At 39.7% G+C, this 24389-nt stretch overlaps 1 long non-coding RNA gene across 1 annotated transcript; it reads left to right on the forward strand.

The window, feature by feature from the left end:
* The first annotated feature begins 225 nt into the window (after positions 1 to 225).
* Positions 226 to 682, forward strand: LOC118937450. The gene is made up of 2 exons (XR_005034798.1): positions 226 to 361; positions 495 to 682. It is a non-coding gene; the product is annotated as an uncharacterized LOC118937450 (long non-coding RNA).
* Positions 683 to 24389: the final 23707 nt, after the last annotated feature.

Genomic DNA, 24389 nt, shown 5'->3' on the forward strand with positions numbered 1-24389 from the left:
CTGACTGTCAAATTACCACACCGTCCAACCAATTGGTTCAACACAGTCATCAGGTGTGCAAACACTTGTTTGCTTAATTGTAGACACACCAATCAGGTGTATACACTAGCACTATAAAAAGCAGCAGGTGAGTTCATCGGTCTTCAAGCACAATGGAAAGAGTCAGAGAAAGAGTAAGATGAGGAGGAGAACGAGGAGGAAGAGGAAGACAAGAAGGTGCTCATAGAGGGCCGAATCTGACAAATGAGATCCGCGCAACACTGGTTGACCACGTTTTCAACCACGGCCTGACGCTGAGGGAGTCAAATCTAAGCCGATATACAGTGGCAAGTGTGATGAGAACATTTCGACTGGAAAATAGGTATTGTAAAAATATCATCAAATCAAAAACATCTGCACGGTTTCAGTAACTGCTTACAGTATTGTATTCAGCACTTCTGTTACCTTTTCCTGTGAAATTACTGTACTATTGTATACTGTTTTTTTCTACATAGGATTGAGGGTCAGGGACGACAAGGGGGAAGGCCTCCTATGTTCACAGAACAGCAAGAGAGGGAGATAGTAAACATGGTTTTGGCCAACAATGCTATAACACTCAAGCAGCTCCAAGCTAACATTGTCAATAACCACGCCATTTTCCACGATATCCATCAGGTCTCAACATCAACACTGGCACGCATCCTAAAAAAAAACATATTCAAATTAAGCAAATTTATCGAGTGCCTTTCGAGCGCAATTCCGAAAGGGTGAAACGACTGCAGCATGATTATGCAGTGGTTTGTATTCACTTTAGCAGTGTGATCTTGCATACTGTCTCACAATCTTTTACTGTACTGTAATATGTATACTAGATCTACACTGAACTACACAATTTTGCCTGACACTGTTTTTCAGAGAGTTTTACGAATGGATGGAGAGGAGATCCAGCATGAGTTCATTTACGTAGATGAGGCTGGGTTCAACCTGACGAGTACACGAATGAGGGGAAGAAACATCATTGGCCACAGGGCTATAGTCAATGTCCCAGGGCAACGTGCAGCCATTACACAGAATGGGGTCCTCCACCGCCATGCCCATGTGGGCCCTTACAACACATCACTCATACTTACATTCTTGGACCAATTGCACAACATAACAGCAGCAAATCAAATCGATCATATGCAATACATTGTTGTCTGGGACAATGTGTCTTTCCACCGCTCTGCTCTGGTTCAGAACTGGTTTCAGCAACATCCACATTTCACAGTCCTATATCTTCCACCATACTCTCCATTCCTCAACCCTATAGAATATTTTTTTTCTCGGCATGGCGGTGGAAGGTATATGATCTCCGTTCCAGGCTGAGGTACCCCTCATCCAAGCCATGGAGGAGGGCTGTGACCATATGGAGGTAGCAGCAATGCAAGGATGGATTCGTCATTCAAGACGTTTCTTTCCAAGGTGTCTTGCTAATGACAACATTGCCTGCGATGTTGATGAAATTCTCTGGCCAGATCCAGCTAGGCGAAGAGACAATGTCTAGTTATTTTTGTATTTATTTTTTTGAACTTACAATATGTAAAGTGACGTTTGGTTACAGTATTATGAATGTCCTTGTCAACATTTTGGGCGTGTTGAGAAATAAATGAGTTTCTTCAGTCTGCAACATTGGTCTTGTGTAGTGTTTGGTGAATTGACATTATATTTGTACTTTGTTGATAGTAGCCTACTCTAATCATAGGGAAGTAGAAGTGCTGAAAGTGTTTTGGGTTTATCACAGTAGGGTGTAACTCGTGTAAACAGAGTATAGTAATGTGAAACGTGTGTGTTTCATATGGTAACAAAGTGTTGTTTTTAAAAAGAAGTGTATAGTTTTTACAAGAGTGTTTAATTTTGCAAAGGATCTGTAGTGTTTTGCTACTTGGGTGTGTGGTTGTGCTAATTGTGTGTAGTGTTTTGAAAACACGGGCCCTGTTTTGAAAATCGTGCTTAAGCAATAAAAAAAACTGTAACCTGTTTCAAATGATGCGACACAACCAATATAAGCCAGTTCAGAGAGCAAACAGGTTGTTGAAGGTGGGAAGGAGAAAGTCTGAGAATGGATACTGTAGTACAGTGCATTGTAGGCTGTATACTGTACAATGGACAAATTGTATGGCCCTGAACATTGTGCTTTCCATTTATTAACAGTACTGACTGCTCAATAGATTTTGACTGGTTGCAGGTTCATATCAACAAAGAACAATAATTACAGGATCACAGAGACAAAGGACAAGTTTGTGAGATGCAGGGTACAGTACTGTAAAAATAGGGGTACAAGGAGGAGGAAGAACAAAAAACAAAATTGCAAAGAGCAAAGCAGAGTAGTAATTTCTGATCAATTTTGAGCTACTATGATAGAACATGTTTTCGTTCATCAAAAGACAATGACGGAAAAATATGAATATTTTTTTAGATTAGAAATGTACTTCTCTCTGAGAATTGTATGTTTTGAACAATGTGTTTTCTATTTTTCGGTGTATTGTTTACTGACTGCTTGAGAGTGTATATCATTTTGATCACTTTGTTTATGATTTGAGAGCAGTGTTTGATTTTGAACACAGGTAAAACTGTTTTGAGGTGAATGTTTCATTTTGCAAGAGGAGTCAGAGGTTATGTAAATAGTGCTTGAAGATGAGGTTTTGTGTTTAAAATGTTTTCAGGAAATGGAGCAAGGTTTCAGAAATTGTGTTTTAGCAATTGAGAAAAACTGTAATAATCACCCATCTTCCATCTGGGTTTGCGTTTCATCACCTGAATTCTGAATTTAGCCGTGGTTTTATCATCGACCTAATCTGAATAGATTGTGTTTAGAGAGAGAGTTAGAGAGAGAGAGTTAGAGAGAGAGAGAGTGAGAGAGAGTTAGAGTGTGAGAGATAGAGAGAGAGAGAGAGAGAGAGAGAGAGAGAGATACAGTAGCTGCACCACAGCAGACACTGAGATAGAGCTGCATTTCCTGGCAAAACGTTTTTAAAAATGAAGCAATTAGAGTTAAATTCAACCTCTATTTAAGTAGGCAAGTCAGTTAAGAACAAATTCTTATTTACAATGACAGCCTAGCCCGGCCAAACCCTAACAAGGACGACACTGGGCAAATTATGCTATTGGCCACTGTATGTTTATTTTTTCATTTCTGATACAACCCCATCCCCCCACCGTTGATTATTGTTGTTTATGACTTGTCCTGTTGCGTTGACAATCTTGATATCTTTTTTTATGATGTTAATACTGTTAAAAGTATAATTTCACTTCCAATGTATGCTTTGGCAATATGTACATTGTTACGTCATGCCAATAAAGCAATTTGAGAAAGAGAGAGAGAAAGAGATCAATTGAGAGAGAAAGAGATCAATTGAGAGAGAGAGAGAGAGAGAGAGAGAGAGAGAGAGAGAGAGAGAGAGAGAGAGAGAGAGAGATTCCCTGATAGGTTCAGCAACAGTTTTAGACCTCCCATCTATAAGGCAATATACTGTATGTGTTCTGTCAGAGTGTCAGTTGGCATCTCCAGCCCCCTGATGATATATCTGGGCCAGAGGGATAGGACACATTATCATCAGCTTCTCAGTATCAGCCTCCTCCAACTTCTGGCTTTACACCAACAGAATGAACCATTATTAATGAGATCAAAATAAAGGAGGTACTGATATCTAAGGATCCTGCTTCTCTAGAATCTCTTCTAGCTGTACCTTAGAACTGCCCAACAGTGGCAGTTGCACTGAAATGGGCTATAGTGTCATAATACACATTTATATGCCCTACTTTGGCGAGCGATATCAGTATTTACAGATGCAGTGTGGTTTTTATTGCCCACTCCTGCCTTTCGCTTGTTATTCACGCTCATCTCTCAAAACCCTAAAACACTGTCCTTTAAGTACATCAAATACACTTTGAGCATATCTCACGAAGTGCACATTGTACGCAATAGCGAGAATATCTGCAAAGGGGTGGATGGCGGATGCCGTCCCCTTTTATGCCTTTCTGAATCCCTCCACAGTACGCCTTATATCCCATGCATAATTCAGCCAATGCTTATCAATTTGATGTTGCCCATCCCAGCTAACAACAAACGTTCCCCCACCTTTATAGACCGTTCCCTTGAGTCATTAGGTCATTACTAAACATTTTCATAGAAATGTTCCAGTGTTGTGCAAGGACGGTTTCCAAGAGACCATTCCCTTAATGTCAAACTTCGCCAGTACGTGTTTCATCGGAACGTTGCAAGAGCATTCCTATGTCCAGTTTGATGGTTAGGAGAGTATTCCATAAATGTCACACCAAACATACACAAAATGTTCTCAGAATATAAAAGATTTGAATGTTCTAGACACATTTCATTGGAATGTTGCAAGAACATTCCTGTGTATCAGTCGTTAGGATGGTCCCAAAGAAACGTTTTCCCCCAAAGTTACACATCACCCCTTGTCTCTGTTGTTGAGCCCATCAAGGCCCTGAATGGTGAACCACATGGAGGTATTACCCTGTAAAAAGGCCTTCAGACTCATTCTGAAAGAATAGTCATTGTTTTTTATTTGCAAAACCCCATCTTGGAACCCTCTGAGTGATCCCACACTATGGGCTGGCCTGGAAATACTCAGCTTTGCTTCCAATAATCCAGTATTATCCGTTTTGCCAGTTAACCGTTATATGCAAATTGCTATTTTATATTCATAGACATTCAGCAAAGGGGATTTTTTTTCCCAGGTAAGATGAAATGTGTCATAGATATCTAGTCACATTTACAATACTCCTAAAACAATTGAATACACCTGAGTCCGAAAGTTTTTCTTAATGTCCATATGCCCTACCTTACATAGAATACATGCATGATCATTCTATACCAGCTACAATTTTCCCAGGGCATTGAAAAAGCCTGATGCTTCATAGCTTTTGAATATTAATATGGGTTTCATTTGATCGTGTTATGTTTCGAAAGACAGCTGGTCAAGCTAGAGACAGACAGTGGGGAGTATAACAGTGAGCAATAGAAACAGGAAAACGAATGTCACGATGCCCCACAACAGGAGCATAGAGAGGACAGAGGAAACTTAATGTGTCCAGAATACACTGCTGTTGTAGCTAGCGGCATCAGAGCTGCAGCCTCACAGGATCAGGGTATGTGGCCCTCGTTTAACCAGCTGTTTAAACCCCCAAACCTTTCAGTCAGCCTCCGGCATCTCTCAATGATACAGACAAAACATAGACGAGAAAAGGCTCCTTCTACCAAACAACAACTGATCCAAGAGTAGCACACACACAGAGAAAGAGAGAGAGAGAGAGAGAGTGTAACGGTTTTCTGTAGGTGAAGTAGAGTCGGACCAAAATGCAGCGTGGTATTCCTGATACATATTTAATGATGATGGAAAAACAAACAATACAAAAACAACAAACGTACCACAAAAACGTATACAGCCTATCTGGTGCAAACGAACACAGGAACAATCACCCACAAACACACAGCGAAACCCAGGCTACCTAAATATGGTTCCCAATCAGAGACAATGACTAACACCTGCCTCTGATTGAGAACCATATCAGGCCAGACATAGAAATAGACAAACAAGACATCCAACATAGAATGCCCACTCAGATCACACCCTGACCAATCAAAACATAGAAACATACAAAGCAAACTATGGTCAGGGTGTGACAGAGAGAGAGGGGGGGGGGTTAAAGAGAAGCCACTGGGCTTCACTGCAGTCACCTCAACGTTTACTGGGAAACTGACAAGACGCTGTTGATGTCTTTCCTATCAAGTTTACAGAAATGTGCTGTAAGTGAGATTGACATCTTATTTTTCACCTCATGCAAAGACATTGTTTTTTGCCTCAACCACTCCATCTTCTGAAAGACATATCGGACATAGCAACACTATCCACACTACATTCCCAGCTTAAAAAACACATAACCCAATGGACTCTGGTGGCCTTTACATGTCTTTAGTAGAACTAACTAACTCTGCCAACATCTTATGCCAGATTAATGGCACTCTAATCATAGTCAACACTGTAAAATGAGAGCTGCGATCAGAAGATAACGTTCTTTACACAAGGTGTACAATCGATCAGGGAGATCAGGGAGACACATATATGCCCAGACAGACACAACAGCAACGATCCCCAGTCATGCTGCACCAAGCTCTGGTTAAAAAAACAAATTAAGTTCCCCGGGTGCCGGGCCTTTTATAGAGCTACCTGCTAATTTAATGAATTACCTGTGTGAAAAATTCAGCAGATCGCACCACTTGTTCATAAATACATAAGGAGGTAAGTAAGCAGAATAAAATAAAAAAAACATGAACAATTAACACACTGCTGGTGTGTCAGTGACACAAACGGAAGTCATCACATCTGCCGTGACCGAGCCCCACCGTTGTATGTCATTGAGATTGAGTTGTAGATAGACAGAAGTGGATGAAGAAGATTAAGATCTTTGAGGGTCAGAACCATTTTAAGGTGTACAGCCTCCACTTAGCCCTCCAGCAATCTAGACGCTCTCCGTTGTTCATTTCCATCCAGTTCTTTCAGGTCTATGGGGATACGTAAAGAAAACACATTGAAAAAGATGTGAAAAAGACATGAGAAAGCTCACTGAAAAAGAATTGTCCAGGAAGTAGAGCCCTCAGCCCCTGTTCAACTCTTCACTCTGTACCTCTTCTCTCCCTTTCTAGCCCACGGAGTTCCAAACAAACAGTGTGCTTGGTCCCCTGCTGTGGCCCTAATACATGTAGATCAGGTGCATCCAGGGGGAGTTGGAGCTGTCTGGACCATCTTGGGTCTTTCATTACATTCAGCCTGGCCACTGTTGCATATGCATAGCCATGGCTATGTACATAAGGTAACTCAAGACTATTAATCAATGCAAGGCCCTGATTGGTCAGCCTGTTAATTTTTATGTTAAGTATTCATTAGTCGGAACTATGTCACCACTCTACCCCACTGCTTCCTCCCTCTCACTACTTATCTCCCTCTACAATGCCTCCTGGGGCAGAACATTGCAACCCTTAGCTCTCCTATTCTAGTCCCTCTCACTCTCTATTCACAGCCAATCTTCTCTGTGCTGCAAAACACTATACATCCACCTCAATCTCCCACTCTCCATTCCCAGACAATCTTCTCTGTCTTCCTCCATCTAAGATAGCTCACAGGTGCGTGCAGAAGATACAAAGCTGAAACACAATTGTTTTCACAGACCTGACAGATGTAGAACGTACAGTACAGCTTCCATTAGCTCACTTTCAACAGCTGAAAATGTCACAGTGCATCATAATATTTGCACCTGATTCAATAAAAAAATGCCTGCCTATATTATACATTTAAAGAGTTTAATTCCAAAATGCTATGTATACAGTACATTTTCAGAAATGTTGTTTTATTTTTTATTGTATTTTATTGTTTAAAAACTGTGAAAAAGATTGGTGTGTTTCACCACATAATCATGGCATAGGGTTGTTTAATGACAAGAAATGTATTTGTTTGAAATCTATCACTTCATGGTTTCATTTCAGAGACAAATAATTATGTTTTGTTGCAAAACACTATGTATCCACCTCACTCTCACAGAGAAATAAGACGTTCTGCTAGGTTTTGCACAGTCAAGTGTGACAAAAACGACATTTTTTAATAAAGAGCCGTACAAATGATCCATTTGTGACATCAATATTAAAACATTTGAATAATGGATCAATACAGTAATTTGAGATCTGTATGTAAATGATTTACATTTGACATTTAAGTCATTTAGCAGATGCTCTTATCCAGAGCGATCCAGAGTCCATTCATCTTAAGATTGCCAGGTGAGACAACCACATATCACAGTCAAATATACACGGTATGAACATTCCATTCCAGCTAAACAATGGTTATATAGCATTTTGAAAACAAAACCCATTTTAATACACATCTAAAATATATGGTTTAAAAATGTGAGAATAGTCACATCTTACACGCACATGAGAAACCCATAAGAAATCACTTCTGATGAAAAAACATGCATCTGAGAAATTGGTGGATATAGGGTTTTGGAATGAAACTCTTCATTTGCTATTCATATAGTTATTTAATGTCACACACCCAGGTCATAAGCACCATCACAGTGCATGCTTACTCAGATGTGTACTCTGCATGATTTCCTCATGGTTAAAATTATAATCAAGACTTTCCCAGAGGTGAAATTTGCCCAGGCCAGTAGCTGTGCTTAATATAGTAACATTTGCATTCCAAAATGTTACATACTCCAAGGAAACATAGCTCTGAGGTGCAATATGCAACTTCAGTGGGGGGGAGATTGAGTCCATTTCCCTTGCAAAGCCACAAACACATACCAGTTTGCATAATGACACAAATGAGTATGAAAATTTTATAGAGCTGGTTCACATGAATATTATGTGCATTCCACATTTTCATTTAAACACCCATTCAGATGCTTGCTTTCTAGACCTTCCTGTCCCTGTGACCACCCCTCTTGTGTTAATTTACACTCTACCTGAGGAAATAGACATTGTGAAAGCACCTGCATAAATCCTCCTTGGAGGCTTGGATGTGGATACCATACACACTTGAACCCAAAGTCAGAGGAAAAAACAATATCCTATTCGTACAGTGAGAGGAAGAGCAATTCCATATTTATTTTTTTCAAATTCATCACAGTTTCCTATTTTAATAAGATATAGGTATAGCTTTGAATCTCTATGTCGATGTTTGTTTTTACATGTATATGCAGCCTATTAATAACTGCTTAATTAAGGATCCGCCCCTTTTTTTAAAAAAATCCTAAAATGACATACCCAAATCTAACTGCCTGTAGCTCAGGACCTGAAGCAAGGATATGCAACTTCCTGATACCATTTGAAAGGAAATACTTGGACATTTGTGAAAATGTGAAATTAATCTAGAAGAATTACATAAAAGATCATACAAAGAAAAAAACATGAATTTTTTTGTACCATCATCTTTGAAATGCAAGAGAAAGGCCATAATGTATTATTCTAGCCCAGACGCAATTTAGATTTTGGCCACTAGATGGCAGCAGTGTATGTGCAAAGTTTTAGAATGATTCAATGAACCATTGCATTTCTGTTCAAAATGTTGTATCAAGACTGCCCAAATTTGCCTAATTGGTTAATTACTTACATTTTCAAGTTCATAACTGTGCACTCTCCTCAAACAGTATCATGGTATTATTTCACTGTAATAGCTACTGAAAATTGGACAGTGCAGTTAGACTTTTGCCAAATCAGGTATGTCTATGTCCTGGGAAATGTTCTTGTTACTTACAACCTCATGCTAATTGCATTAGCCTATGTTAGCTCAACCGTCCCGAGGTCAAGACACCGATCCTGTAGAGGTTTTAAATAAAAAGACAGATATGCCATTGAAGGTAGCAATTCGCATGTCCCACCCACCTGTGGACCTGTCTTTATCAGACATCTACGGTATTTCCAGTGTTTGAGGAGTGCAAAATCCACTTGTCACTTAAATCTCTCTGAATTGATTTCTTTCATTTAACTCCTGCGACTTTCATACTCTTGCTTGTGCCTGTAATTTTTCCCGTTAACATTACGACCGTGGACATTTTTGTAATGACCTGTCAAACACACCCTGGTAATGGCTGAATTGGGTTTAATGAAATATATTGTCTTTCCGTTCCATCTACTATATAAGAATGCTAAAGCTTAGTCTAGGATTTAACCCATAGGAATGAATGGAATTCTACAGTAATTAAATGAATGTTTCAAGGACAGAATTCCATGTATTTATTTATATTTTGTTGTAGTGGGGACAGTAACATTACTAATCAAAAAATATATATATTTGAAGGAAAAAATTATCATATTTTGTTATGTTTTATTTGTGTTTAGCTCACATAGTGTCATTTAAAAGTATGCATTAAGGTGTCTGTTATAGAATAAATGTGACAAAAACGAATGTCGACGTTAACGAATGCATTTCTAGCACGTCCAAAATATTTTTTACAATGGTGAGGGAGTTCCAAAATGGAGGCACTGTGGCTTCAATTGTACCTTTGCTGTTTAGAACTATACAGTCAAATATATCTCCCTTCACTACTTATTCACCTTCCAACCAACTATTTATAGAAAAACGTATCATTAATCAATCTGACAAGGGCAAAAAAAAAAAACTTCACTACACCTAACATCGAGTGTTCCACACAGGAAATGAAGTTGTTCTGTGACTTTCTACTTCACACTACTACGTGCGTGTGTGTGTGAGTGCGTGCTGCATGCGTGTGCGTGCCAGTCGAGGCTGCCGAGGGGAGGACGGATCATAATAATGGCCGGAATGGAGTGAATTAAATGGTATTTAACACATCAGCAGCCTCCACTGGTGTGTGCGTGCGCGTGCGTGCGTGTGCGTGCACTCACACTGTCCCTCTGGCGGTCTCCGGCCAGGGCATTCTTTTGCATCGTGTGTTCCGCCTCTCAGACTTGGGGGTCTGATGAGAAAAGGAAAGGAGATATTAGAATAGTATGATTAAATGCCTTTCACCTTATAAGCCTGTGTGCCAATGCTTCTGCTTGAGCAATTCTGGGGGGTAATGTTTGGCCAGGCCTTATCCAGCATTGTTCGTCATAGAAAAAGTATAATATCAAGTCTAACCTTTCTGCTGTCTGATACAAGGCTTTGAAAAGTAGAATTTGAGTTGCAGATCATTTTCAGCAACTGTGGATGTAGCACTGCAGGTAGTCTGTTTTCCCCCAACTGTGTTGGGAACTGTAGCCTACTCTGCACATTGGTATACACAACCTTGGTGAAATGTATCAATAAAAGCAATGTTTGTTATGAACTTTTAGGTTCTGGCACTCATTTTATAGTATGCAGGTAGTTTACACCACTGTTGTAACAATGGGCAAATCTCAAAATAGACTGTTCGTCATCTAGTCATTTCAGATGCAGACCAAGTGATCAACTGAGACAAATCAGTTGATGCAGTTTGTATGGGGCTTATTAAGGGTGCGTTCGTAGATTCACTCGGGCAAGTTCAGAGCACTCTGGTTTGAGAGGGCCAGAGTGCAGAATAATTGATGAATTTACAAACATGTCATGCAGTTTTTATGACAGGTGTCAGTAAGCATCAGCCAAAACATGTAATTAAATTGAAGCCAGTACACAGTTACATTTACTAACCATCTTGATACCATGAAAACAGTCCAACCAGCTCTGCTAGGGTAAGTAAAATGGTCAGAGTGAGCTGTTCTCTTATTTGTGTCTGGAAAGTAGCTATCTAGTTCTTATCTCCCTCTATCTTGAGTGCTTGACTGCACTGAATCTGAATTTACGAAGGGACCATCTGACCATGTTCTGAATTTACGAACGATCCAGAGCGCACTTCGACACCCCAGAGTAAATTTAGGAAAGCAGCCTAGTTTATGACCAGAGTACATTTTGTTTCCATGGCAACCGTGTGTGTGTGTGTGTGTGTGTGTGTGTGTGTGTGTGTGTGTGTGTGTGTGTGTGTGTGTGTGTGTGTTTGTGTGTGTGTGTGTGCGTGTGTGTGTGTGTGTGTGCGTGTGTGCGTGTGCATGTGCGCGTGTGCGTGTCCATGCTTGCACGTGTGTGTAGACTATTTATTACCTGTGAGTAAAGAGTTGTGCTGTACTCCACTGACACATTAGCCTACATTAGAACCCAGGTGATAAAGGTCTGTTCATATGGCCTAATAACCCCCAATTCCACCTGCCACACCCACTGCAATTTCACAACTGACCAAGGTGAGCAAATACTAGTTTGTTTTGCTAAATAAAGTTATAATCCAAGTTTGTCTAACTTGCCACTAATATGTCCACTTTAGATAAACCAAATAAACAAAATATTAGGATTAACCTCAGGTGGCAGGGAGGTTAAAACAATTTGTAGAGTACTAGCCAACTGCTTTGGTCAAGACAAGCACAGATAAACTAGCAACAACAAGCCATATGCAGTGGTGACCCAGTATTCAGGGTACCTGTTTTGAGCCCCACCTGTTTAGCAAAAACTAAAATTGTATTTGATTTTATTATTATTTCAATGCCTGTTTTGCATGTTATTTTGGCATGAATATGTCACATATCAGTTTGCAAACAATGTAAAAAAAATATATAAAATTGAGTTAATAAAGCCACATACAAACATGGTCTATTTTTGGCTTTCTTGAATAAGGCAGCTCCAAAATGCAGGTGTTTCAGCCTAGCTCAGTGCGTTCAGTGGTGGGGACGCCAGCGGAAAATACGGAGCATAGGGGTTGGTAAAATTCTCTAGTTGCACCGTGATTGGCTCAGTGCTCTGTCACTCATTGGGACACTAAGTCTTTACTCACAGGTAATAAATAGTCTACACACACGTGCAAAATCTACGGGTAGAGCTCAAAAATTCAAGCCCCTTAGGTGCTGCCATAGAGTTACATTAGAAGTGCCTATCAAAGAAGACTCAAGATCATCGACCATAGATAAAGGACGTCAAATCAGGTTATATCCACCGAAGCTTTGGTTGGACTGATGTCAACATCATACATTCGAAAATCTTAGCTAGCAAGCTAGCAGTCATCATCATGAATCAAGTCGACAATCTACTGGAAAATACTTGTCAATCCTTGTCATATGAACAGAAAGTATAAAGAGAAATGATAGATGAAACGTATCGGTGCTAATCGGCCATTGGACATAAACATTACACAACAAGTTGTAAAACGCAAATTCAACAATGAGTGGTTTGGAAGGAATCAGTGGCAAACTGCAAGCACTGCAAAGCAATCACTAGCCTGCTATTCCATGGAGTGGCTGTGTGGTCCAAGTCTGGGTTTAAGGGTCTCTTTTCCAAGCTTTAAAGGATAAACATTCAACACCATGGGCCATAAAAGGTTGAATACATAGGCCATGCTATAAATCCAACATGAATTCTGCCACTGAAAACTCGGAGCTGGGAAATCTCAGACTTCAGTGAGTTCAAGACAACTGGGAACTCTGAATAACATGAGCTCTGACAGGGAAAATATGTTTTGAGCGGTCATCCAATTCGGAATTCCAAGTCAGGAACTCTGGCCTCTTTCTAGAGCTCCAACCTGAAGATCACGGACTTCATGATTGTCTTGAGAGCAACATAAATGCAGAGAATGCTAGATTTTGATGCCAAAGTTTGATGCCAAAATTTGCCACAAAGGACCACCGCTCCACCTTCCTGATCAAGTGAGCAGTGCACAACAAGGTGAGTCCAAAAATGTATTGTATGCTACTGCAAAAATAATGTAATATGCCAGGGAAATACAGGGCATACAGTATTCAGACCCCTTGACTTATTCAACATTTTGTTACGTAACAGCCTTATTCTAAAATGGATTCAATTGCTTGTATTTTCTCATCAATCCACACACAATACCCCAGAATGACAAGGCAAAAACAGGTTTTTAGAAATGTTTGCACATTTATTAAAAAATAAAAACTTAAACATGACATTTACGTACAGTACCAGTAAAAAGTTTGGACACAATTACTCTTTCCAGGGTTTTTCTTTGTTTTTTTTTACTGTTTTCTACATTGTAGAATGCATTTCAATTAACAGGTATGCCTTTTTAAAAGTTCATTTGTGTCTCATAAATACCGCCACAGGAAAGGAAGACCCAGAGTTACTTCTGCTGTAGAGGACAAGTTCATTAGAATTACCAGCCTCAGAAATTGCAGCCATAATAAATGCTTCACAGAGTTCAAGGAACAGACACATCTCAATATCAACTGTTCAGAGGAGACTGTGTGAGTCAGGCATTCATGGTTCTAATTGCTGCAAAGAAACCACTACTAAAGGACACCAATAATAAGAAGAGACTTGCTAGGGCCAAGAAACAATGGACATTAGACCAGCGGAAATCTGTCCTTTGGTCTGATTAGTCCAAATTTGAGATTTTTGGTTCTAGGCAGTTGCAAAGAAAAAGCCATATCTCACTGTACAATAAAAATAAACAATTTAGATTGGCAAAAGAACACAGACACTGGACAGAGGAAATATGCCTAGAAGGGCAGCATCCCGGAGTCGCCTCTTTACTGTTGATGTTGAGACTGGTGTTTTGCAGGTACTATTTAATAAAGCTGCCAGTTGAGGACTTGCGAGGCGTCTGTTTCTCAAACTAGACACTCTAATGTACTTGTGCTCTTGCTCAGTTGTGCACCGGGGCCTCTCACTCCTCTTTCTATTCTGCTTAGAGCCAATTCGCACTGTTCTGTGAAGGGAGTACTACACAGCGTTGTACGAGATCTTCAGTTTCTTGGCAATTTCTCGCATGGAATAGCCTCCATTTGTCAGAACATGAATAGACTGACGAGTTTCAGAAGAAAGTCCTTTGTTTCTGGCCATTTTGAGCCTTTAATTGAACCCACAAAATAGTCTAAAGAAGTCCAGTTTTATTGCTTCTTTAATCAGTACAACAGTTTTCAGCTGTGCTAACATTATTGCAAAAGGGTTTAATAATGATCAATTAGCCTTTTAAAATGATCAACTTGGATTAGCTAACACAACATGCCATTGGAACACAGGAGTGATGGTTGCTGATCATGAGCCTCTGTACGCCTATGTAGATATTCCATAAAAAATCTGCCGTTTTCAGCAACAATAGTCATTTACAACATTAACAATGTCTACACTGTATTTCGGATCAATTTTATGTTATTTTAATGGACAAAATGTTTTGCAAAAACAAGGACATTTCTAAGTGACTCCAAACTTTTGAATGGTAGTGTATACTGTAGCTAAGAAAGTAATACTACGTGTATGTTGTGTAGTAAGCTGTTAGTAGCCCATGTGCCTCACCTTAATCATTTGGTCCCTTTCCCCCTCATAAGCCTACTGTTCTGACATGGTGGTGCACATATAGCCTACAGCCTGTTTTAAAGAAATGTAATCATTGAATACTGTAAGAGCTTTCATTTTCTGCTTATTTGCCCCCTTCATTTATCCTACGTTCTGACTTGGTATACGGGGAGAATACTGTAAGAATGGCCCATGTTCTGTGGCTGTACATTTCAAAAGTGCTGAACAAATGGTTATATTGACTACGTCCTAGCTTGCTCATTAATGTCTTAATCAAACTTACGGATTGCCTCTTATCCGCTTGTCGTCCCCTTATGCCATAGTTTGTGCATCTCAATTGCCAGTAGGAGCCACATTTGTTTAAGCAAGTTAACCATATCAGCTATGTTTTTTTTAAAGGCAGGCTGAATGAACTGTTTCGTTGCCAGAGAAGGCTCCGCTTATAGCCAGGTGTAGCAGTGATAAGGATTCACTCCATGGTGCTGAAAAGAAAGCTCTGCTGTTGGGACAGCTTTATGTAGGCCCTAACAGTTTGTGGGCACCGTTTGTCACTGTTATAGTGCAATTGATGTATTGTTTAGTGTTGTATTGTGTTGTGTAGTGGCTTTGCTTTCATGCATCTCAAAGATGCATCCAAGATTTACATGCTAAAATCGCCACTGGCCATATGTAGAAAGATATACCAACTCAGTGCTTTCATGTAAATGACATCTATTGTATGTATCAGGAGGTAAGACACAAAATAGATAAACTTTCCACTGATTATAAAAAGTGGTGTATCTTCCTTTTGTTGTTACTCGGATCTACAAAAATATATTCAGTCACTCTTGGAGGGAAATGGAAGTTTAACGAAACCAGTATCTTCCTAATCAGAACCAAACACGTCTTAGCCATATGCTTCTTGCTGTTAGCTACCTGAGAGGAGTTTAACGACGATCCTTCCGCTCTCTGCTCTACTCTGCTCCTTTAAAACCGATTTAAATCCTCTGAAGTAGTATTTACTCTGCAAGACATATTTCAATATACAATTAACTGGGCTTAATTGTACCACAATGGCTACAACAATAGATTTGGGATCATGTCAACCAAAGTAAATGACACTGCCTGTCTACACCTTCAAAGTCAATAGCAATGCGGATTCAAGGCCATTCCAATGTTTCAGCTCTCGTCAACAGAGAGGATGTACTTCAGAGAGAGCCACTACACAAAGCACCTATCTTCAATTTCAGTCCTCTCATCTGGACAATCTGCACTAAATACAGCAGAAGCAACAGGGCTCCCACGCAATTATCACAGTCTTTGGCCAGTGGCTGCTCATCGATTGGGCTGTGGAGAGTAGAGGAGCTTAATTGGTCATGGTGCCCAAGCCCCTGTGGGACATTACTGAAGAGCCACAGACACACAGTTCAGTCCTGTTGCTATCATCAGGGAAGGAGTGCAGAGATAAACACGTATTTTTCTCTAAAAAAAAATATTCATCTCAGTTTGAAGCTGTGATTTCAGCTGAGGAGCGGAAATGGAATCTTCTGCTGTGTGTTGCCTTGTGTTGAATGAATTCAGGCTCGATGAGAACTGTGGTTTGCTATCTCCTGTATTTGTGTTACTTTGAGACAGTGTCTTTTGCCATGAGTGCACATTCAGGGTTGTGGTCATGTTGCAGTCAGTCTCAACCATACTGTTGTAATAAAGCCTCAAAAACAACTGCCAGAGTTTAGCTTGATAACAATGGTCAAGTAGTGATACTTCAAACCCCATGGGATGGGATTCCCCTGAGAGTGTGTGTGAACCCCGTTTCTACATGGCATCTACTACTAACTAACATCAGTAAATACAGATTGACTGTTTACTCGTCTTTTGTCATTGACTGACATTTTAAATAATTACAGCCAATAAAGAAACTGCATTTTTTTAGGCAAGATTTAAAAAGACACTGCTATTGTAGTGAAAGCAAGGATTCGATCAACCTTGGAACGTTTAGGGGGAACTTCAAATCACCCTGAGAAGCTACATGCCGCTATAAATGTATCATGGGGGAGGTTGAATGTTACAGAGGGTACAAACAACGCTCTCTATACAATGCCAAATTCAACATGCTTCAAATTCTTTGTGGAAAAAATAAATAAAAAATAATTGGAAAGACAATGGAGAAGATGTCAAGTCAAAATCTAAGTTTATCGGTCGTGTACACAGATTTGCAGATGTTAGTGCAGGTGCAGTGAAATGCTTGTGTTTTTAGCTCCAATAGTTCAGTAATACCTAGCAATAATACAAAATAAAAAAACTATACAGGCATAATCCTGAAAAATAAACATTACAACTTTCTTCTAAAATGGAATAAATTATTTTTTTCCCCCTCGTCAACCTACAAACAATATCCCATAATAACAAAGCAAAAACTAGTTTTTAGAAATGTTTGATATTTTATTAACAATAAAAACTGAAATATCACATTTACATTAGTATTCTGACCCTTTACTCAGTACTTTGTTGAAGCACCTTTGGCAGCGATTAAAGCCTTGACTTTTCTTGGGTATGATGCGATAAGCTTGGCACACCTGTATTTCAAGTGTTTCTTCCATTCTTCTCTGCAGATCCTCTCAAGCTCTGTCAGGTTGGATGGGGAGCGTCGCTGCACAACTATTTTCAGGTCTCTCCAGAGATGTTCGATCGGGTTCAAGTCCGGGCTCTGGCTGGGCCACTCAAGGACATTCTGAGACTTGTTTCCGAAGCCACTCCTGCATTTTCTTGGCTGTGTGCTTAGGGTCGTTGTCCTGTTGGAAGGTGAACCTTCGCCTCAGTCTGAGGTCCCAATGACTCGGATCTCTCTGTACTTTGCTTTCCCTCGATCCTGACAAGTCTCCCAGTCCCTACCACTGAAAAACATCCCCATAGCATGATGCTGCCACCACCATGCTTCACCGTAGGGATGGTGCCAGGTTTCCTACAGATGTGACACTTGGCATTCAGCCTAAAGAGTTAAACCTTGGTTTCATCATACCAGAGAATCTTGTTTCTCATGGTCTGAGAGTACTTTAGGTGAATTTTGTCAAACTCAAAGAGGGCTGTCATGTGTCTTTTACTGAGAAGATGCTTCCATCTGGCCACTCCACAATAAAGGCCTGATTGGTGGAGTGCTGCAGAGATGGTTGTCCTTCTGAAAGGTTCTCCCATCTCCACAGAGGAACTCTGTGAACTCTGTGACCTCAGAGTGACCATTGGATTCTTGGTCACCTCCCTGACCAAGGCCCTTCTCCCTGACCAAGGTTTCTGCTCTGACATGCACTGTCAACTGTGGGACCTTATATAGACAGGTGTGTACCTTTCCAGATCATGTCCAATCAATTCAATTTACCTCAGGTGGACTCCAATTATGATGTAGCAACGTCTCAAGGATGATCAATGGAAACAGGATGCACCTGAGCTCAATTTCGTGTCTCATAGTTAAAGGTCTGAATACTTAGGTATTTCTGTTTTTAATTTGTAATAAATTAGCAGAAATGTATAAAAAAAACTGTTTTTGCTGCATCATTATGGGTTATTGTGTGTAGATTGTTGAGGACAAAAATGTTTTTAATCCATTTTAGAACAAGGCTGTAACATAACAAAATGTGAAAAAAGTCAAGGGGTCTGGAGACTTTCCAAACGCACTGCAAATATACAGTACCGGTCAAAGGTTTTAGAACACCTACTCATTCAAGGGTTTTTATTTATTTTGACAATTTTCTACATTGTAGAATAATATGAAATAACTACGAAATAACACATATGGAATCATGTAGTAACCCAAAAAAGTGTTAAACAAATCGATTTTATATTTCAGATTCTTCAATTTCTTTCTTTATTTGAGATTCTTTACCATAATGAGACAAGTTTCAATTCTATTTATCATAATATATGTTTGTAAACGTACCATTAAAAAGTAACATGATGATTGAGTGTCTACATAGCTGTACCATGATATTTGCATTGCTATTAAGTAAACCTCCAATTGGTCCCCACTATTCCACCCGCTAAAACCCATCCTCATCCCGAGTTGGGTTGTAATCCCAATGCCCCGGAGGGACCAGGACCCATCCTTCGAAAAGAGCACACAGTGCCACCCACAGCACAGAAACAGATCAACTGCCAAATGCATTTCCATCGCCCTCACCTTGATTTGTATATATTTTTTTTATTTTCTATAATTAGTCATTAATATTTGTAGTAATGTAGGGAGTTTATGCAAATGAATTTTACCTCTCACCACTCTCACCATTACCAAAACTACATTATGGCAAGCAATTATTATTTTAGCAAATGATTATTTTGATTAATCCTATATTGTTCCTAACATCTTTAACTCCCTTGCAACAGTTGTGGGATACACACACACACACACACACACTGGGGAGATTTGATTAACCATTGTCATGTACTAGATGATGGAGGTCAGATATACAGTTGAAGTCGGAAGTTTACATACACTTAGGTTGGAGTCATTAAAACTAGTTTTTCAACCACTCCACAAATTTCTTGTTAACAAACTATAGTTTTGGCAAGTTGATTAGGACATCTACTTTGAGCATGACACAAGTAATTTTTCCAACAATTGTTTACAGACAGATTATTTCACGTATAATTCACTGTATCACAATTCCAGTGGGTCAGAAGTTTACATACACTAAGTTGACTGTGCCCTTAAACAGCTTGGAAAATTCCAGAAAATGATGTCATGGCTTTAGCAGCTTCTGATAGGCTAATTGACTTCATTTTACCTGTGGATGTATTTTCAAGGCCTACCTTCAAACTCAGTGCTTCTTTGCTTGACATCATGGGAAAATCAAAATCAATTAGCCAAGACCTCAGAAATAAACATGTAGACCTCCAAACAAGTCTGGTTCATCCTTGGGAGCAATTTCCAAACTCCTGAAGGTACCAAGTTCATCTGTACAAAAAATAGTATGCAAGTATAAACACCACGGGACCACGCAGCTGTCAAGACGCGTTCTGTCTCCTAGAGATGAACGTACTTTGGTGCGAAAAGTGTAAATCAATCCCAGAATATCAGCAAAGCACCTTGTGAAGATGCTGGAGGAAACAGGTACAAAAGTATCTATATCCACAGTAAAACGAGTTCTATATCGACATAACCTGAAAGGCCACTCAGCAAGGCAGAAGCCACTGCTCCAAAATCACCAGAAAAAAAGCCAGACTACGGTTTGCAGCTGCACATGGGGACAAAGATCATACTTTTTGGTCTGATTAAACAAACCTCTGGTCTGATTAAACAAAAATAGAAAAAGAAAAGGAAAAAGGGGGATGCTTGCAAGCCGATGAACACCATCCCAACCGTGAAGCACGGGGGTGCCAGCATCATGTTGTGGGGGTGCTTTGCGGCAGGAGGGACTGGTGCACTTCACAAAAAAGATGGCATCATGAGGACGGAAATTTATGTGGATATATTGAAGCAACATCTCAAGACATCAGTCATGAAGTTAAAGCTTGGTCGCAAATGGGTCGTCCAAATGGACAAAGACCCCAAGCATACTTCCAAAGTTGTGGCAAAATGCCTTAAGGACAACAAAGTCAAGTTATTGGCGTGGCCATCACAAATTCCTGACCTCAATCCTATAGACAATTTGTGGGCAGAACTGAAAAAGCGTGTGCGAGCAAGGAGGCCTACAAATCTGACCCAGTTACACCAGCTCAGTCAAAAGGAATGGGCCAAAATTCACCCAACATATTGTGGGAAGCTTGTGGAAGGCTACCAGAAACGTTTGACCTAAGTTAAACTATTTAAAGGCACTTACCAAATACTAATTGAGTGTATGTAAACTTCTGACCCACTGGGAATGTGATGAAAGAAATTAAACCTGACATAAATAATTCTCTCTACTATTTTTCTGACATTTCACATTCTTAAAATAAAGTGTTGATCCTAACTGACCTAAGACAGGGCATTTTTACTAGGATTAAATGTCAGGAATTGTTAGCAGCTTTGAGAATTTCCTTGTACATTATGCTTTCCCATCAGGGGGCTCTGGCTTTGCAGGACCAACCCTGCCAGGCAAGCTCAGAATCCTGAGGGGGCGGTGCTGCTCTATAAGGTCTCTGACCGTATTTTGGCCACATACTGGCAGCTTACAGCAGGCCCATAAAACAGATAGGGACTTCTCCTTAGTATCTGGGTCGTTCAGGTGGGTGTCTATGGTATAGGGTTGTGGACCGTTCCATCAATATAGGACCATAAAAAAAATAATTAGATGTATAATTTATTTTAAAATGCTGTTCCACCATGATAGGACAATAATTAAATAAATAAGATGTATAATTCATTATAAAAGGTCTGTACAAATCTGCACAAAATTGAAAGCTCTCTCAAAACCTCTGCTCACAGACATACATTGGTTCTGGGATATGCAACCATTTCCTTTCTCACTCACTTAAAGTCACGTCCGTCGTCATGGAAATGACCGGACCAAAGTGCAGCGTAGTGAGCGTACATTTCTTTTTATTTTGAATGTCACCAACAAAAACAAGAAACAACTAAAATGAACGTGACGCTTACATAGGCTATAATGCCACTAACAAAGACAACTACCCACAAATACAAAAGGGAAAAGGGCTGCCTAAGTATGATTCCCAATCAGAGACACCGATAGACAGCTGTCCCTGATTGAGAACCATACCCAGTCAAAACATAGAAACAGAAACCATAGAAATAAAGAAACTAGACTGCCCACCCTAGTCACACCCTGGCCTACCCAAAATCGAGAATAAAAGCCTCTATATGGCCAGGGCGTGACAGCCACACTTTCCGAAACACCAAAAACACACACCACACCATCCATCTCAATACATCCACACATACTGTGCCTTCTGTCTGCTGTGTTTTTATCTCCACCATGTTGAATTAGTGCTTTTGTGTTCCAATTAGTTATATTTGAAGATAGATAGAAAGCTATATATATATTTTGTATTATTACAATCCATAACATGGCTAGAATTGTGTGTTTCATTGTTTGCCTCCATAAGGATTATGTAATTTTTAGAATAGCCATGGAGTAGTCTTTGTGTCTCTGAAAAATTGGTTATCAATATACAGTTTATCGACTACAAGAGCTACGAGTTTCCCTTTCAATCTATTTTCCTTGAAAATTGGTTACAGAACTTTGCGCCATCTGCAATTTCCTTTAGGGACTGGTCATTCATGCCTATTTCCGAGCCAGCAAGTCTTTTACCCAGGCTTTTAACCATTATTTTATCTTTAAAGAAAGCAAATTTGGATGTTCATACCTTTGACCGAAGCGATAGCTTCGCGTGGGATCTGAAGGGCTATAAGGAGGAACTCTCTAACTACACATTCAGGAACTTCTTCTTCTTTCTCTTGGATACCTGTAAGTACCAGATTCTCTCTCATGGATCTAGTCTGTATGTCAAGTAAGGCTTCTCTCAGAACGATGTTCTGCTTTTTAAGTTAATTAAATTTGGTTTCAATCTTATTGACTGTCCCTTTTAGCTCATTTGTGTCTTTCTCCAATGTTTCAGCTTTTTGGTCACTCATCTCGAGGCTTGCCTTCAACTCTTTTATATCCTTACTGACTAGTTCAAGTATGCCCAGTTGGTCATTTATTGATTTTAACAGATCAGTTTTGACCTTTGCCATTCCTGGTGGTGAAAATATTAAATTGTTTGTGTCTGTAGAAGAGTCATGTTTTTGTTTTTGAGATAGGTTCCCATGTCTTACTCTCCGCCTGTCAAGCCTGCCCCCACTCTTCCCCCTGGCTCTCGAGGGCCGCAAGGCTCCCCAGCATTACGCACTCCTGCCACCCTCCTTCCCCCGTCACGCGCATCAGCCTTTATTGGACTCACCTGGACTCTATCACCTCTGTCATTACCTCCCCTATATCTGTCTGTTCCCCCGCTCTGTTCCCCTCCTTCAGCATGATTGTCATATGTCCTTGTTTACCCATGTGCTGAAGCTGTTCCTGTCTTATTTCATGTCTGTTCCTGATTAAATGTTTGACTCCCCGTACCTGCTTCTCTACTCTAGCGTTGGTCCTTACACGTCATGTTTGTGTGTTGCTTGTTTTCATAATATTTGTCTAAACATTTCGCTAGTCTTATGATTTGTTTTGTGTTGTTTTCCAGATTGTGAGGTGCTAATATTTAGTCTAACTTACCTATTTTGAATATTTTGTTTTCATCTTGAGGTGATCTACATTGCTGTGTTCAGTCCACCATCTTGGTTTCTGAGTGCTAGTGCCTATGATGGACTGCTGTTTCTCTTTGCTTATTTGACCTGTCCTTGCCATAATATGGACTTGGTATTTTACCAAATAGAGCTATCTTCTGTACACCACCCCTAACTTGTCACGACACAACTGATTGGCTCAAACGCATCAAGAAGGAAAGATATTCCACAAATGTACTTTTAAGAAGGCACACCTGTTAATTGAAATACATTCCAGGTGACTACCTCATGAAGCTGGTTGAGAGAATGCCAAGAGTGTGCAAAGCTGTCATCAAGGCAGGATTTCAAGAATCTCAAATATATTTAGATTTGTTTAACACTTTTTTGGTTACAACATGATTCCATATGTGTTATTTCATAGTGTTGATGTCTTCACTATTATTCTACAGTGTAGAAAATAGCCAAAATAAAGAGAAACCCTTGAATGAGCAGGTGTTCTAAAACTTGTGACCGGTGGTGTATATCTCTCATATTTTTGTCAACCACTTTTGATAGTGCTGTAAAAGGGAGGACACATATGAGGAGTTTATTGTAAGTCATCTTTATCTTGTCTCATTTATTACTCTCATGTACGTGTTATGTTTGAGTGATGACATATTAACCTGTCTAGGAACTGGGTTCCGCTACCAACAGCTAATGAAATTGCAGGGCGCCAAATTCAATCAACAGAAATCTCATAATTCAAATTTCTCAAACACACAAGTATTAGACACCATTTTAAAGATAAAATTATCATTAATCCAACTACAGTGTCCGAATTCAAAAAAGCTTTTCGGCAAAAGCAGAACATATCATTGTTAGGTCAGCAACTAGTCACAGAAAGCATACAGATATTTTCCAACCAAAGAGAGGAGTCACAAAAAGCAGAAATAGAGATAAAATGAATCACTAACCTTTGATATTCTTCATCAGATGACAACATGTTACACAATACATGTATGTTTTGTTCGATCAAGTTCATATATTTATCCAAAAACCTCTGTTTAGATTTGGCTTTGCCTCCAAAACATCCCGTGAATTTGCACAGAGCCACATCAATTTACAGAAATACTCATAATAAACATTGATAAAAGATACAAGTGTTATTCACAAAATTCAAGATATACTTCTCCTTAAACTTCTTAGTGCTGCAATCCCGTTAACAGGATGATATGACAACAGCCAGTGAAAGTGCAGGGCGCCAAATTCAAAACAACAGAAATCTCATAATTAAACTTCCTCAAACATACATGTATCTTATACTATTTTAAAGGTAATCTTGCTGTTAATCCCACCACAGTATCCGATTTCAAATAGGCTTTACAGCGAAAGCACCACAAACAATTATATTAGGTCACCCCCAAGCCAAA

This window comes from Oncorhynchus mykiss, chromosome 11, assembly GCF_013265735.2.
Source record: "Oncorhynchus mykiss isolate Arlee chromosome 11, USDA_OmykA_1.1, whole genome shotgun sequence".
NCBI lineage: Eukaryota > Metazoa > Chordata > Actinopteri > Salmoniformes > Salmonidae > Oncorhynchus > Oncorhynchus mykiss.